Genomic DNA, 14,111 nt, shown 5'->3' with positions numbered 1-14,111 from the left:
TAAATTTGGTATACATTTTATAAACATCTATAAGAGTAAAAAATTATTGAGAATATTTTTTGTTCTCTTTTTCTCTCTCTCTCGTGAATTAAAAACGATATTTGCTCATAGTGAAAGAAGAAATTTTTAAATGTTATATATAAACACACGCACATTTATATTTTATAATCTTTGCAAGGTTTTATTAATTAAAAGCATGTTTCTTACATTTTCCGATGAATTCAAATAGCATGTTACTAAAATTAGAACAAGTTGAACCATTCGTATTACGTTCACTGCGATCAACTCTAGCTAATGACCGTATGGTACTCTGGTAGTAGTCAGATCAAAGCGCTCGAAATCACAGAGAGAATGATCGATTGCTTCCGACGTTAATGTCATATCGTCATTATTGTTCACGCTAATCTACAGATTTATCGAAACATAAAATCAAGGACGATTGTTTTTCAATTCTCAATAAATCTTATGAATTGCAGTGCTCTTGTCATAGCTGATTAATATTACATTTTTAATAACATCTATATTTTAATCTTATTTCTCATTCAGGCAATGTAATATATTAATTTAATTCTAAATGAAATAATGTTTAATTGGGAAAAGATTAATATGATTATTTATTTTAAATGTATGTTTTTTTTTCAAATATTAATGAAAACAATTAAAAATTAATACAGTTATTTACAGAAAGTTATTTGTAAGGAAGGATAATTAATTTATTCTTGAAGTCTCTCTAGGGGGTCGAAAGGCATCTTGCGTGTTCGGAAAGGGGTTTATATTATTATCGCTGATCGCGGATGCACGGTTATGCGTTATCGAACGTCGGCTTGCGCGCTCGCGATATGTGACCGGTGACATGCAAAAAACGGTCTGCATGCGAGCGATTGTAGAAACATGCGTGATATTATGTGACGTAAGAAGGGCTCGGAATCATAAAAGTAGAGAAATAAGAAATTAAATATTCCACCGGCAGATAAACACGCGATCGAGATTAAGTAGACTCCTTTTACTTCATTAGCATTAATCGGTAGCGTTGACGTGTGTTTATTTCAATTTGTCAACATCTAATTGGAGATGTTGACAAATTGCCCTTTTTTTTTTTTAGCTAAAGAAAAGCTATTTAATTATTCTGAAACTTGACGAGTCTTCTGACAAATCTTCTATTGTTATAATATTTGGACAAATATTGAATTAATCCGAAATTTTGGGAGACAACATAATTGCTACTAAAAAGTATGTGACATTTTCGAAATTTTTTTCAAATTAAAATTCTATCTATATGGAAGGAAAGGTTGTCATTAAATATTGGGTAAAGAAAGTTGTGGAATATATACGAATAAGATTATTTTTTCTTTCTCTTTCTTCATCTTGGAATTTTTCTTTTTCTTAATTTTAGAAATATTGCTTTTGATAAATTTCTTATTACAATTTTTTCCGCTATATATTGTTTAAATCCCACGCAAAGTACATAAAGCAAAACTCTCACTCTCTACACGGCGAAAAGATTTCTTTCGGGTAGTGATAGAAAATAGTGACAGATAGATCCTTTCTGTTGGTCACGGAAAGTGAAATCGGGAGGGAAAGTGACTAGGAAAGCATCCCCTTGAAACTTTAAAGTCAACTTTCGCTTTTCCACCGTTGATCCACCTCCCCCTCATTCCTCCCGCCCCTTTCTGGTTTCCCTCTCTATCGCTCTTTAGGAGTCAAGGTAATGCTCGGCCGCAATAAACGCGGCTCTCGGACAAAAGTTTCACGGGCTCGGGACGCGCATGATCTAACGGCCACGTGGGAAAATCCGCCCCCACGAACGTGAGAACGCGGTCGGGGGGGTTGCAATCGTTTCCCGCCGCCGCTACAACGCCGACGAGACCGGTTTCCGCTTTTCGACGAGACCGGTTTCCGCTTTTCGACGGCAAAGCGTGGAATTGTTGTTTTTGTCAGAAGCTATTTTCCCATTTATATCTTTTAGTAATTATATATTCTGAAGAATCTCAGATTTTATTTGCAATTTTGTAAACATGTTGAAAAAATTTTGGATACGAATATAATTTTTTCTGTGCACGAAGTTTCTCATGCTACAAATAATTTATAATTGAAAAATTCGTGATTTATAAGGATTATAAAGCGAAAATTTTAATAATAGATATAATTAATAATTTTGAAATACTTAAAAGTAATTTTTATATATTTTTTTATAACTTGATAAAATTTGGATTACATAATATATTGAGCATAATTTGAAAAATGAATAAAAAAGCTAATGTATCCCAATCGACTTAATAAAATAAACAAATTAATAAGATAGAATATGATTAATTATTAAATATTGACAAATTAAGTATCTTTCGAATATTTTTAAGTGTAAAATTACATGTACAATTTTTTTAACAGTGATTTATTGAAAAAAACTTTTTTACACGAAAATCCTTGAGGCGCCGAAAGTAAATCACGTTAATTGTGTTAGTGGCGAGTTTCTGTTATTCACGGACCTTTACTTGAAAGTACTCGTATCAGAATTGTCTCTCGCCAGATGGCAATGCCAGAAAGAACGACAATGTCCTCTTCTTCTCCTTCTTTTTTTTCGGGAAAGCCGCAGGTAGCTCGCGAAGCTGATGCGGGACAAAAGTTTCTCGACGGCTCGAATTAATGGCAAATCCATAGTGGAGTACTAGCTCGGTTTCCACTGGTTTCCACCCTCACTGTCGGCTCTCACGATGTGCCTCCGGGGCTCCATCTCTTGACACAGTCTCAACTTTCAAGTACGGTGACCTGCAATTGCTACAATAATTTTGGTACAATGGAAAGGTCAAGTGATTTTTCTTGTGCAAATTTTTAAAACTCCCAAATCTGTCAACGTTCTTTATTTTTGTTTTATATTTACTTTATGGATGAAATTTTTCCTAAAAAAATTGCAAGAGATTGCGGATTAAATATGAAAGTTATATTTTTAAATTTTTTCTTTTTTGTTATAACATCTATTTTATCTTAGCGTATTACACTTCTGAATTTTTTTCACTTTATGCAGTCATCTTAAAACTGTTGCCTCCTAGTTGTTTTGCAAGTTCTTTTTGCGTTTGTGACGCGTTTTCTCTCAACAATTCCATATTACTGGCCTCATCGTGTTCACTCTTATTTTGTGGAGTTGTATGCACTATTAAATTATAAAATATGGCATTTCAGATAGTTTGATATCAATCTTAGAAATATGGAGTTTTTTAATTTATCGGTCAATCGCATTATGGGTAAATTAAATTAAACTTTGCTTTGTAAAAGCTTCATTTGTGCATAATGTGATTGATCAATCAATAAATTAAAAAACTTGCCTGTACACAAAAAGATGAAAAATTATTTGAATTTGAAATAATTCTACCAAAAAAGACTAAATTTTTGCACATTTTTAATATAAATATAAAATTATTAATACGTAAAGATATAGAGCACAAGTATTTTTAAATAGAATAAATATTTAATACTTAGATCTGGGTATGTTATATATCGTATTATTTGAGGGTAAACTACCCTCTTAATATCATCTACTGTAAAGTTTACTACGGTCGGTAAGAGCCCTACCTAACCGAGTAGTTATGGAAATTCTCACGGAATTTAACGTAATATCCAAAATAAAAATACAATATTGAATAATTAAAAATTTAAATTACAATCATAATAACTTACAAACATATTTATTTAAAAAAAATCTCTCGAATATAATGAAGAGTAATTTTATATTTATATAATAAAAAAATAATTTTATGTAATTATACAGTATTTGCCAATACACAGAGAAACTTTTCTTTTAACTCTCAAAATTATATTTCTAGAACATGGTATTTTGAAGAAAATTTATGTAATTTTCTTTGATTTATTAATATCTATCACGATAAAATATAAAATATGTTTGATTGAATTTTACAATCTGCTTGATAATTTTTATTATGCAGTTTACAAAATGTCTTCTGTATATTTCAAAAATTTCTATTGTATCAAATGTTAGTGATAACATCTGATCAGTTATTAAGTTGTTCTAAGTTTATCATCAAATATGGTGAAATTTGTAGCGAATTTTGCGATAAAGTATAAGAAAAAATTCTCTATTTTGTGTATAAGTGCATTTAAAAACTATTTATAATTTAATATATAATAGTGAAAATTGTTTCTATTTTTAATATACGGTATCGTATTAAATGTTATTTTATATTCTTCAACAACTTGTACGCTGTAACAGTTGTTTTTCAAAATTTTTTCAAAGTTGGTCTGACCAATCAGTTGATTTTGAACATGCAATATTGTGTAGTTTTCGTGCATTTACGGATCAACTAAATGACGCGTGCAATCCGCAATTTAATCCGATTCGAAAGAAGGGCCACGCGATACTCGTGCACGCATGGCTCGAAATGCGTGCGACATGGGGGTGTACAGGCTTAATCTTCGGGTGCGTCGACACTGAGAGAGGAAGGGGGATGATGGGTAAACCTATAACGGGATACACCAGGATTATAAGTTGTAAGCCTCTCCGAGCCGTGAAATCCTATTCGTTATAATGCGGGAGTTTGCGGCTAGGTAGGAAGTGAATCTGGAATTTTGCGGGCTAGACGGAGGTTTTTTGAATTCCGGTCTGCCACCGGCATTAGTCAATTATGGGACATCTCGAAAAGCATCTGTACTATTGAAATATTGTGCCATCAAGTCTTTAAAGTAGTTGTCAAAGTCAAGTTTTAAGTATCCAAGAAAAAATTTCATTAAATACCTTTTCATGATAAAATTTTATGTAATAATTTTTTAATAGTTACTTTTAATAAAAGTTATTTTAATATTATTTAATTTTTTTAGTAAAAAGGTTATTAATAATAAATGGTTTTAAATAATAATAATTATTAAAATTATATTATTATACATATACGTTATTTTAAGAAATAATTCAATTTTTTTTCTAATTAAAAAAAAATTTGTAAGAGATAAATACTATTTGCTCTTTTGTAAAAGAAGTATTTTAAAGATTCATTATATAACTGTTGTGTTTTCATCTGGTACATGTGTGTCTGCTGTGTATTTTTATAATTTATTTGTAAATAGTAACAGATGTTGACTTTAAAGCCATCACTATTCCTGATGGTTGCTCCGTTTAAGAGGGGGTTGCCACCCTTTCCCTTGACGCCAAGCGATGAGATTGTATCCAAATGCTATTCATGAAGTCGTAGCCGGATAGGACAGACGTTTCTATTATCACAGGAAATTACTGATAACGCACCTGTGTTTTTCTTATCTGTCTGCTATCTGTGAATGTTTCTATAAGAATGTCGTTAAGATATTTAATTACGCTGATGAACTTTACGTAAAAAAAAATTTACGTTTTCTTGAAATTGCTAAAATAAAATTATAAATAAAAATTAGATTTATATTAATATATTAATATATTTACGATTTATATTAATATATTTACGATAAAAAGTAAATCACAATACATTTGATGATTAACAACGTGCTTTCGCATCGTAAATCTCTTATTTGTCGAACCAGAGTTGCATTTCGCATAAGCGTCTTGCTGGATGTAAGAGCTCGTCCCATGGAATTCATGCGACCGCATCGGCGCGACACACTTGCAATATGGTGCGATCATACACCAACCCCGTAGCCGAATGTAATTAGTTTTCAGCCCCGCGGCTATGATACGCATTTGGGGTCGTAGGCGCCGGGGGCTCATCCTGTATAGTATATATATATATACGCATACACGCGCTGTTTTTCGTGTCCGTCGTAGAATGGGTGCTTACCCACTCAGGGGTGGGTTCAGTTTGCCCTGGGCACCCTTGGCAAGTGCATCTATTGTCTGGACGCAGACACCCGAAAATACGTTTATCGTCCGGTGTGATTTCCTCCCGCGAATTTTACTAGAATTTTTTTCAGAATATTTAGTTTCAATGTACATAATTAAATAATTAAATCTGTATAAACGTGATATCGTGATTTTTGTGGATGCAGTTGAGTCGCGGATTCTATAATAAACGAAAAAAAAGAACCAATTAAAAAATAATACGAAGGAACGCGAGATACATGTGATAAGAAAATGTGTAATAATTCGTCTAATAACAATTTCGAGGAAAACGTGTATTAAAAGGATAATTATGGAATTGTGCATACATTTTGTATCTAAAGATTTCATAAGTTGGATAATTATATCATAGTTAATTAAATTCGATTGCGGTTGCGATTAAACATATCGATCGATGTCGCGGCTGAGGAGGAAATTATATAATGTCCTCGAAACGAAGGACCTTCCACGTGGATTGGGACTCTCCCAGCCACGAGACCGGCACGGTAAAACGACGCCCGGCGTCGCTGAGCGCCTCGTTCTCGGCGTCGTTGAACGATCGCTTCGAGAACGTCGAGTATTACGAGCTTCAAGATTGCGCTGGCGGTTACGGTCTAAGGCGCCTGGAATTGACAGGCTCAGGATCCGTGACCGAAGACATTCTCGGGACGAAGGTCGAGGCTACTGTTAACGATGGTGAGTGCTGCTCGGGGCGTTTTCGATTGAGCCGCCCTCGTAAGAAAGACGGCGAGTCTAAAAAATTCAAGCCGCGAGCGAAACGAATGAATGAACGAAGATTTTCTCAAGAATACTCAGAAAATCACGGTGAATGGGGAAAGGACTTCTCGAAGCACTCTTCCGCGAAGGATCGTAAGTTTCACGAGGAAGAGATCAAGAACGCAACTGATAAGAGATTCGAAGACGTTGATAAGACACTTGGAGAAATTTGCTCGCAGGATTTATCCGATGAAAAAGTAGAAATCAGAAAAGTCTTTGGCTTGAAATTGGACTGTGAACCGATCGAGTGGAAACCGACTGTTTGTCGAGTGATCCGTCGATCCGAGTCCTTGAAGTCCAGGAGCCTGATTCCCAGACCGAAAGTGGCGAGGTCTGGCGGGACTCGCGGCTTAGTCAGCTCGAGCTCGGAGAGCTCGGGATTTGGCTCGCCGTTATCGCCGTTATCGCCACAACAGGATCCGCTGATCAGAAAAGAAACTACGAAGGACACCATTAAAACCAGCGACAGCAAAAGCTCCGGCATAGGATCGCCAGAATCGCCGAGTTCGCCATTATCGCCGGAAAGTCAGAAATATTCGGCTTTTCATCTTATTCAATTGCAGTTGGAGAAACTGCGAAATTGCCCTTGCGAGGAACGTCAAGCTGAGGTAATTTTCGTTGCCTTGCAATTTTTCCAGGAAATAAAATTGCGATAAGTACACTTAATCATCCTCTGGAACTTTGAAATACGAAAAATGTTATTAGAAAAATTATTTAACCGATATAATTAGCGAATATTAGTAAAAGAGAAATTTAGAAATTCAAAACCAAATCATATCTATAATAAATAACATAATTAAAATGCTATTAAACTTATAAGGATAGAGAATGATAATTAACTCTTACATTTTTCTAACGATAACATTTTTATTACTTTATTTCAACTTTGTAATAGTTAATTTATTTTCTTGATCTTTTTTTTATTATTGTCTTATTTTAATTTAAGTTCATTTTTTCTGAGTTTTTATCACGGGGGGTTATTTACGGTTTTACGTAACTTTTTTTTTAATCATCTAATTTCGTCTTACGACTGTATTTTGGAACTATCCATGCATTCTCTAAGACGTGGAGTTTGGCGCGGTGAAAGAGCTATAAATCTTATGAGTCACGAGTTACGTAGGGCAAACCCCATGGGTGCGCGAGCACGTGGTGCGAAGGAATTACGTTCACCCTCGCTGCGTACGTAGGCATGCGCGCGTGGCGCCCTTCCTGCCACTCATTCATGAGGGCGCCTCCTCGACAGAATTTCGTCTCATCCGCTTCTTAATATGCTTACTGTCGATCTTTCTCTCTGTAAACACACGTGACTCTGTCGTAATTTAATGAGTGATTTAAAGAAACCACGTTGCAATTAAGTATTTCATTTATCTGGAACGCGAATATAAATGTATTATAAAAAAAATTAAAATGGGAAATATTTTTCATTTGTTTGGTGGGCTTATGATACTTGATAAACCAATTTGAAAGATATATTAAAGATAGAGTTATCTTTATAAATTTATAAGCTTATGCTGCGAAACAAGAAAGATTCTTTGAAACTTTTCTACATAATTGAAGTTTGGGTAATTATATAAACGTTAATGAAAATGTGAGCTGGGATATCTTCCATATAAAAATATTTAGGTTTGAGAATATTGAGAGCTTAATTTTTTATTAAAAGACGTTTTTACACGTACGTTCTTATCCATATAAAAGCACATTAAGTTTCTTTCCTTACCATACCGATGGCGACACATATCAAAGAAGTATGATACTTTTGACCCTCTGCACACGCGTTTCTCGATACTTTCTCTTACAACACTTCTGAGTTAATTTTTATCACTTGTATAAATATAAAAAAAAATTCTTTAATGACTCTTACACAACTTGAACATGTGTGAGCAGTATTTATATAGTTGCTTATTTATAAAAATTGTATATAAATGTTATAATTAATTACAATGTTCTTTTTTTCAAAGTTTCTGAAAAAAAAAAAAATTTACAGGACAAAATTGTTGAATCGTGTATACAGAATGCTAATATTCCGTAAAGACTGATTCGCATTTAGAACTCACGGATTCGAGCTCAATACACATACATTTACGTCTTGCTAAAGCAAAGGATGCCATTCAATATCGTCAGCGAAATGGAGTATTAAGATTTTCAGCCCCTAAGCAATTTTTGCAGCATATATTGAAAACGATTCGCCGATCAGACCGGATTTTTCCGAAATTAAGGATAAGACATCAAACAGACCTCAGAAAAGCAGGCGGGATTAGCTTCGATATAAAGAGGGCAGGGAATCGCTTTTGTATCAATTTTTTCGAGCACGTGTGGAATTTGATCGCTTATTCCACTTGGCTTGTCACTTCTACACGCGATGTTTTTCTATCCCCTCTTCGATCTTTCTTCCCCTTCACAAAACAGGTACATTCGGTTTCTTTCATAAAACCCATTTTCCGATGAGAGCTTCTTACCGTGTTATATTGAATGGAGACACGTGTAGAGACACATATATTCAAATATAGACCTTCATTTTTAGAATATCGAATAAAAATATCGACGTCACCCTTGTTAAGCGGACGCTTATAGCTTTTTGTTCGAGAGCTTTTATTCGCAGTCTTTTTGCACTTTCTTGGACTTAATAGTTATGAGTCCGGTCATTAGTATGGACAATCGATCTGCTGTCAAAGGAAAGTTTATTAGGTCAACTGATGTGTAGCCAAATTAATAAACACTCGCGTAACATGCGGCCGAAGTGCCTTGACGCATTAATAGCCATAATCTTCATTTGTAAATTTTAACGGTTCTTTTTTCTGTAAATTATTTACGAGATATTAATTTATTAATTAAAATGCGACAAATGTGACAACTTTAAGAAATAAGCTTTATTTGTATACTATATAAGTAATATACGCATAATGTAAGGAGTTTTTAAAGTGACATTAATTTCATGTGTTCCATTCTCCATCTTTGTGACGTTAAGATTCTTTTGTGTGTTTAGGGCTTTACTTTCATGCGAAAAATGATTCGTAATAATCCTGAAGCCAGTAACACATCATAGCATATAACGCTTTTCGTGAAATACCTACCCTTCGCGGTGGATTTAATGCGGTTCTTTATGTGCGGTTCTTCTTTCGCAGTTCTGAAAAATACCAGGCATCTCAAACTTATTACACTTTTTCACAGGTGATGCAAAAAAGTTTTGCATTATTTAAAATTTATTCTTGTTTTATCCAGTATATAAATGAACTAGAAAATTTTAAATAGCTGTAAATAATTATTATAATAAGCTATATCTTTCTTATAATATAATTAATGAAAATTAGTAGTTTCTGTTGTTAATAGAGAAAACAGATTAAATGTTTCGCAAATTTTAGAAATAAATTAGAATGTGTAAAGTTAGCATCTCAAGAGTGAGCATCTCACGATTAAACTGCGTATTAATTAGCATCCAGCATAGTTGCATAGTTCTTGATAAGTTATAACAACAGTTTTGTCAAATTAACTATAAAAATCGCGGTTTTAAGAAATGAGATGCTAACTTTCGACAATGTCAAATAGCATCTCATCGTATCTTGAATCATTAACGGCGGGAGACTAACAATCCGTGGAGTTTTGAAGTCTAGATAAGTTCAGTGAATAGTTATGATAATTAAAATTCAATAACTATAAGAAATTATTATAAGAAATGTACAATAGAGAGATGCTACAGTTCTGGCATGAGTTTTGGGCTGTACAAAAGTTTTAAATGGCGAATTACGTCCCCATACACAAGTTCGCGAAGAGTTGTGACCGCTAGCGCATTTCTAATAATTATAAATAATTATTATTATTATAATTATAACAGAAATCCACATGATAGGGAGACGCTATCGCGGGTTTTGGGCCCCAAAAATATTTTAAATCGTGTATTGTGTCGCTACACATTAGTTCGTAAAAAGTTGCGGCCGCTGACCCGCTTCTGATAATAATAATTAATTATTATAAATAAAAAATTTACATGATAATGAGATGCTGTGACACTGCCGCGAATTTTGGGTCTCAAAAATATTTTTTCTACAGATCTCGACATATTAAAGCGCTTTCCGAAAAATTGCGGTTGATTCCGATATGAGTTAATCAACAAAAAATTAATAACTTCCGGAAAAGCCGATTTTTTGCATATATGGGTGAGATGCTGGTATTTTTCAAAGAGTTCTGTGTACGAAAAAATATTTTTCCTACAGTTCTCAACATATTAAAGCGCCTTCCAAAGAGTTGCGGTCGATTCCGATATTAGTTAATCAACAAAAAATTAATAACTTCCGAAAAAGCCGATTTTTCGCATATATGGGTGAGATGCTGATATTTTTCAAAGAGTTCTGTGTACGAAAAAATATTTTTCCTACAGTTCTCAACATATTAAAGCGCCTTCCAAAGAGTTGCGGTCGATTCCGATATTAGTTAATCAACAAAAAATTAATAACTTCCGGAAAAGCCGGTTTTTCGCATATATGGGTGAGATGCTGATATTTTTCAAAGAGTTCTGTGTATAAAAAAATATTTTTTGTCTCGTTTTGAATGTATCTAAGTTTTTTAGGAAGTTATTAATTTTTTGTTGTTTAACTAATATCGGTATTGACCGCAACTTTTCGGAAGGCGCTTTAATATGTTGAAAACTGTAGGAAAAATATTTTGTCGTACACAGAACTCAGATTTTTACTTTTCTCAAAAATTTAAGATACCGTGAGTTGCTATTTATTATTGTCGAATGTTAGCATCTCATTTCTTAAAACCGCGATTTTTATAATAAATTTGAGAAAACTGTTGTTAAAACCTATCAAGAACTATGCAACTTTGCTGGATGCTAATTAATACGCAGTTTAATCGTGATATGCTCACCCTTGAAATTCTAATTTCACACACTCAAATTACTAAAAAATTCAAGAAGATACAAATATCAAAGTTATTCCGCGAAGCTGAAGAGATGCTATTTGTTGTTTCTCTCTTCTTGCAATTAGAATAACGTGTCAATATCAACCTTTACAGATTTCATTTGATTCGTTTTCGAATTTGAATAGTTCGAGAATTTCAAATCACATCAATGATTTTATTTTGATTGGTTGCTTATTTCTAAAACATTATCATTTTGATATATATTTTAATATTTATCGAGAGTAACAGTTTAATTTGTATAATAAGTTTAATATTCATTTATCAGTTAATAACTGTTATAAATATTTGACACATAATTTTTTTGTAGTTATTTTCTGAAATCCTTGCCATTAATTTTTTCGTCTATCATAAAGGAATTGATTTGCAACGTCATTGAAGATATTGTTTTATATTTGAATTAGCATATAATGTAAATTTGTATAAGAAAATTTGATTCGAATTTAATTCGTATGCAAATCAAGGAGTTTCGATTTGTTTCGACCTCACAAAAGCTTGATTTGCACATATCTACCGGCTGAGAACCCCTGGCCCAAAGGGCTGAGCCATAGGGCCCGGATCAAATGCGCAGGAACATTATTATATTGAATCGTGGAAACGGAAAAGTAAGTCGACGGGAAGAGCGGAAAGCGAATGGAAAGCGAGGAGTCATACTAGCGTTAAGCCCGGTGGTGCTGCTTTATTAATTATTGCGACGACCCTTTGGCTGCTATCACCCGTTGCCCGCGTCCGTCCATTCGTTCGTGTGTTTGCTTGCATATGGGGTTTCATATCGATTCAACTGGTTTCACTAATAAAGAGACTTTATTTGCTTGACTTGTACGACATTGAGAGATCTCACAGTTTTTTGTCTCTGAGAAATTTTTGAAATTTGAAAAATTCTTTTTAAGATAATTTTGATGCATTTAGTGGGGGTGTATTAAATATATATCAATAGGTTTAATTGTTGTAATTTTAACCAGATACAATTTTATGTAACAGATTGTCTGTTATTTTACTCCCACGAGAAAATATCTGATCCAAATCTGCACGTGTCAATATGTGAAAAATCTTTTCCCATGTTAGCAGGGGTCAAAATATCAGATTATCGGTCGAGTGGAATCAAATTAAAAGCTTATATAGGAACCCTCTCAGTATTGAATGACGCGTGCGTGTCTTCGTTATGACAGATTCCTTCATTTTTCTGTCTCTCACCGACACACACATTTCTTCCATGTTGCCTGAAGGTTATTCCTTAATGTGATTACGTAAGTCCGGGAACATCGTTCGTTGAACTTGAAATACTTTTTTGCCGCAAGATTTTGCACTTGATCTTTGCTTCAAGGATTAATGTTGAAGCGTCCTGTTCACAGTAAAAAGTATACCGAGAAAAATATACGTAGAAATGACGATAGAAAAAAATTCGTTTTTTATTTTAAAGCACGAGAAAAAGTCTTCTCTCGCGAGATAAAATATGAAGATTAATTTTAAAGTTAATCTGCTTGTATTAACACAATTATTACAATGTGCACAAAGCTGTTTTTCCGAAATTTCGCGTCTTTACTTTTATCTTACACTCTCAGTATTAGGATTAATTAACATCACCCTTGAATGAATCCTATATCATCCGGACGACAGGCGGCGCGAACATATTAGTTAGCATGCATTCGAAATCTTTTGGTGCGCCAAGCACTTGTATAAATATGTAGATTCGTCGTAGGGGCTGCGAAAGGTTTTCAGAGGAAAAGGAGAGAGTGGTTGGGAGAGGAGGGGATGATATTGTGCCGACACTCGTCATGGTGTATCAAGAGAGGGATGCTTTTTCGAAGGGTGACGCGGTGTACCTTTTCCTTCATCACGATGGCGCTTTTATAATATTCACCCCACGTGTACACACGTTGGAATGGTGATTTTGTCCCTGCATCCCTCCTCCCTCTCTTTCTCTCTCTGTCTGTGGCAATGTTGAAAAATACCTTGGCAGCGATCAAGATCGAATGGCGAGAAAGATCGAGTCTTCTTTCTCGTCTTTTTATCACTTGGATACGCTGTCGGTATCCTTTGTCGTGCTGCGTTCGATCTTCGACCCTTCGAAAATCCGGGTTCATACGGGACGAGATATCGCTATCGCCGACTACGGGGACGGTCTCGACACGTCGATGATTTTTCAATTGCCGATATATTCGCGAATAAAGTAACCGCGATGAAAGATACGAAAAAATTGTATTCTTGCTGCTCTGTTAGCAGTAATAGTAATAATCAATTATAGTAATTTTTTAAATTACTGTAACTATTATATTTTACAACCTTATTATATTTAGACATTTTGCAGCGCCAAGTTTTCGTACATTAAAAATTTTATATTTTAATAAAATTTTCTCATTTTCTACTGTTTCCTTTTTAATTCTTTGAGATTAATTGTTATATATTCCATTAAAATTTTTTTGAATTAAATACATACATTTGGGTTAAAACAGAAGATTTTTTAAATGGGATTTCGTTTTTAAAAAAATACCATTTGTGTTTTATTAAAAATGTTTTAATAAAGTTTCTCATTTTGTACTACTTCCTTTTTAATTCTTTGAAATTAAATATTATATTCTATTGAAATTTTTTCTAATTGAATACATTCACTTGG

General features: G+C 33.8%; 1 protein-coding gene across 1 annotated transcript in view; it reads left to right on the top strand.

Moving 5' to 3' along the window:
• LOC105207673 (protein sickie) overlaps positions 1-14,111 on the top strand; it is a 200,428-nt gene that overhangs the window by 26,345 nt on the left and 159,972 nt on the right. The window lies entirely within an intron of this gene.

The sequence above is a fragment of the Solenopsis invicta genome, chromosome 14, assembly GCF_016802725.1.
Source record: "Solenopsis invicta isolate M01_SB chromosome 14, UNIL_Sinv_3.0, whole genome shotgun sequence".
Classification (NCBI taxonomy): domain Eukaryota; kingdom Metazoa; phylum Arthropoda; class Insecta; order Hymenoptera; family Formicidae; genus Solenopsis; species Solenopsis invicta.
Note: the sequence above shows the minus strand (reverse complement) of the source record. Positions and strands in the feature narration are given on the sequence as shown.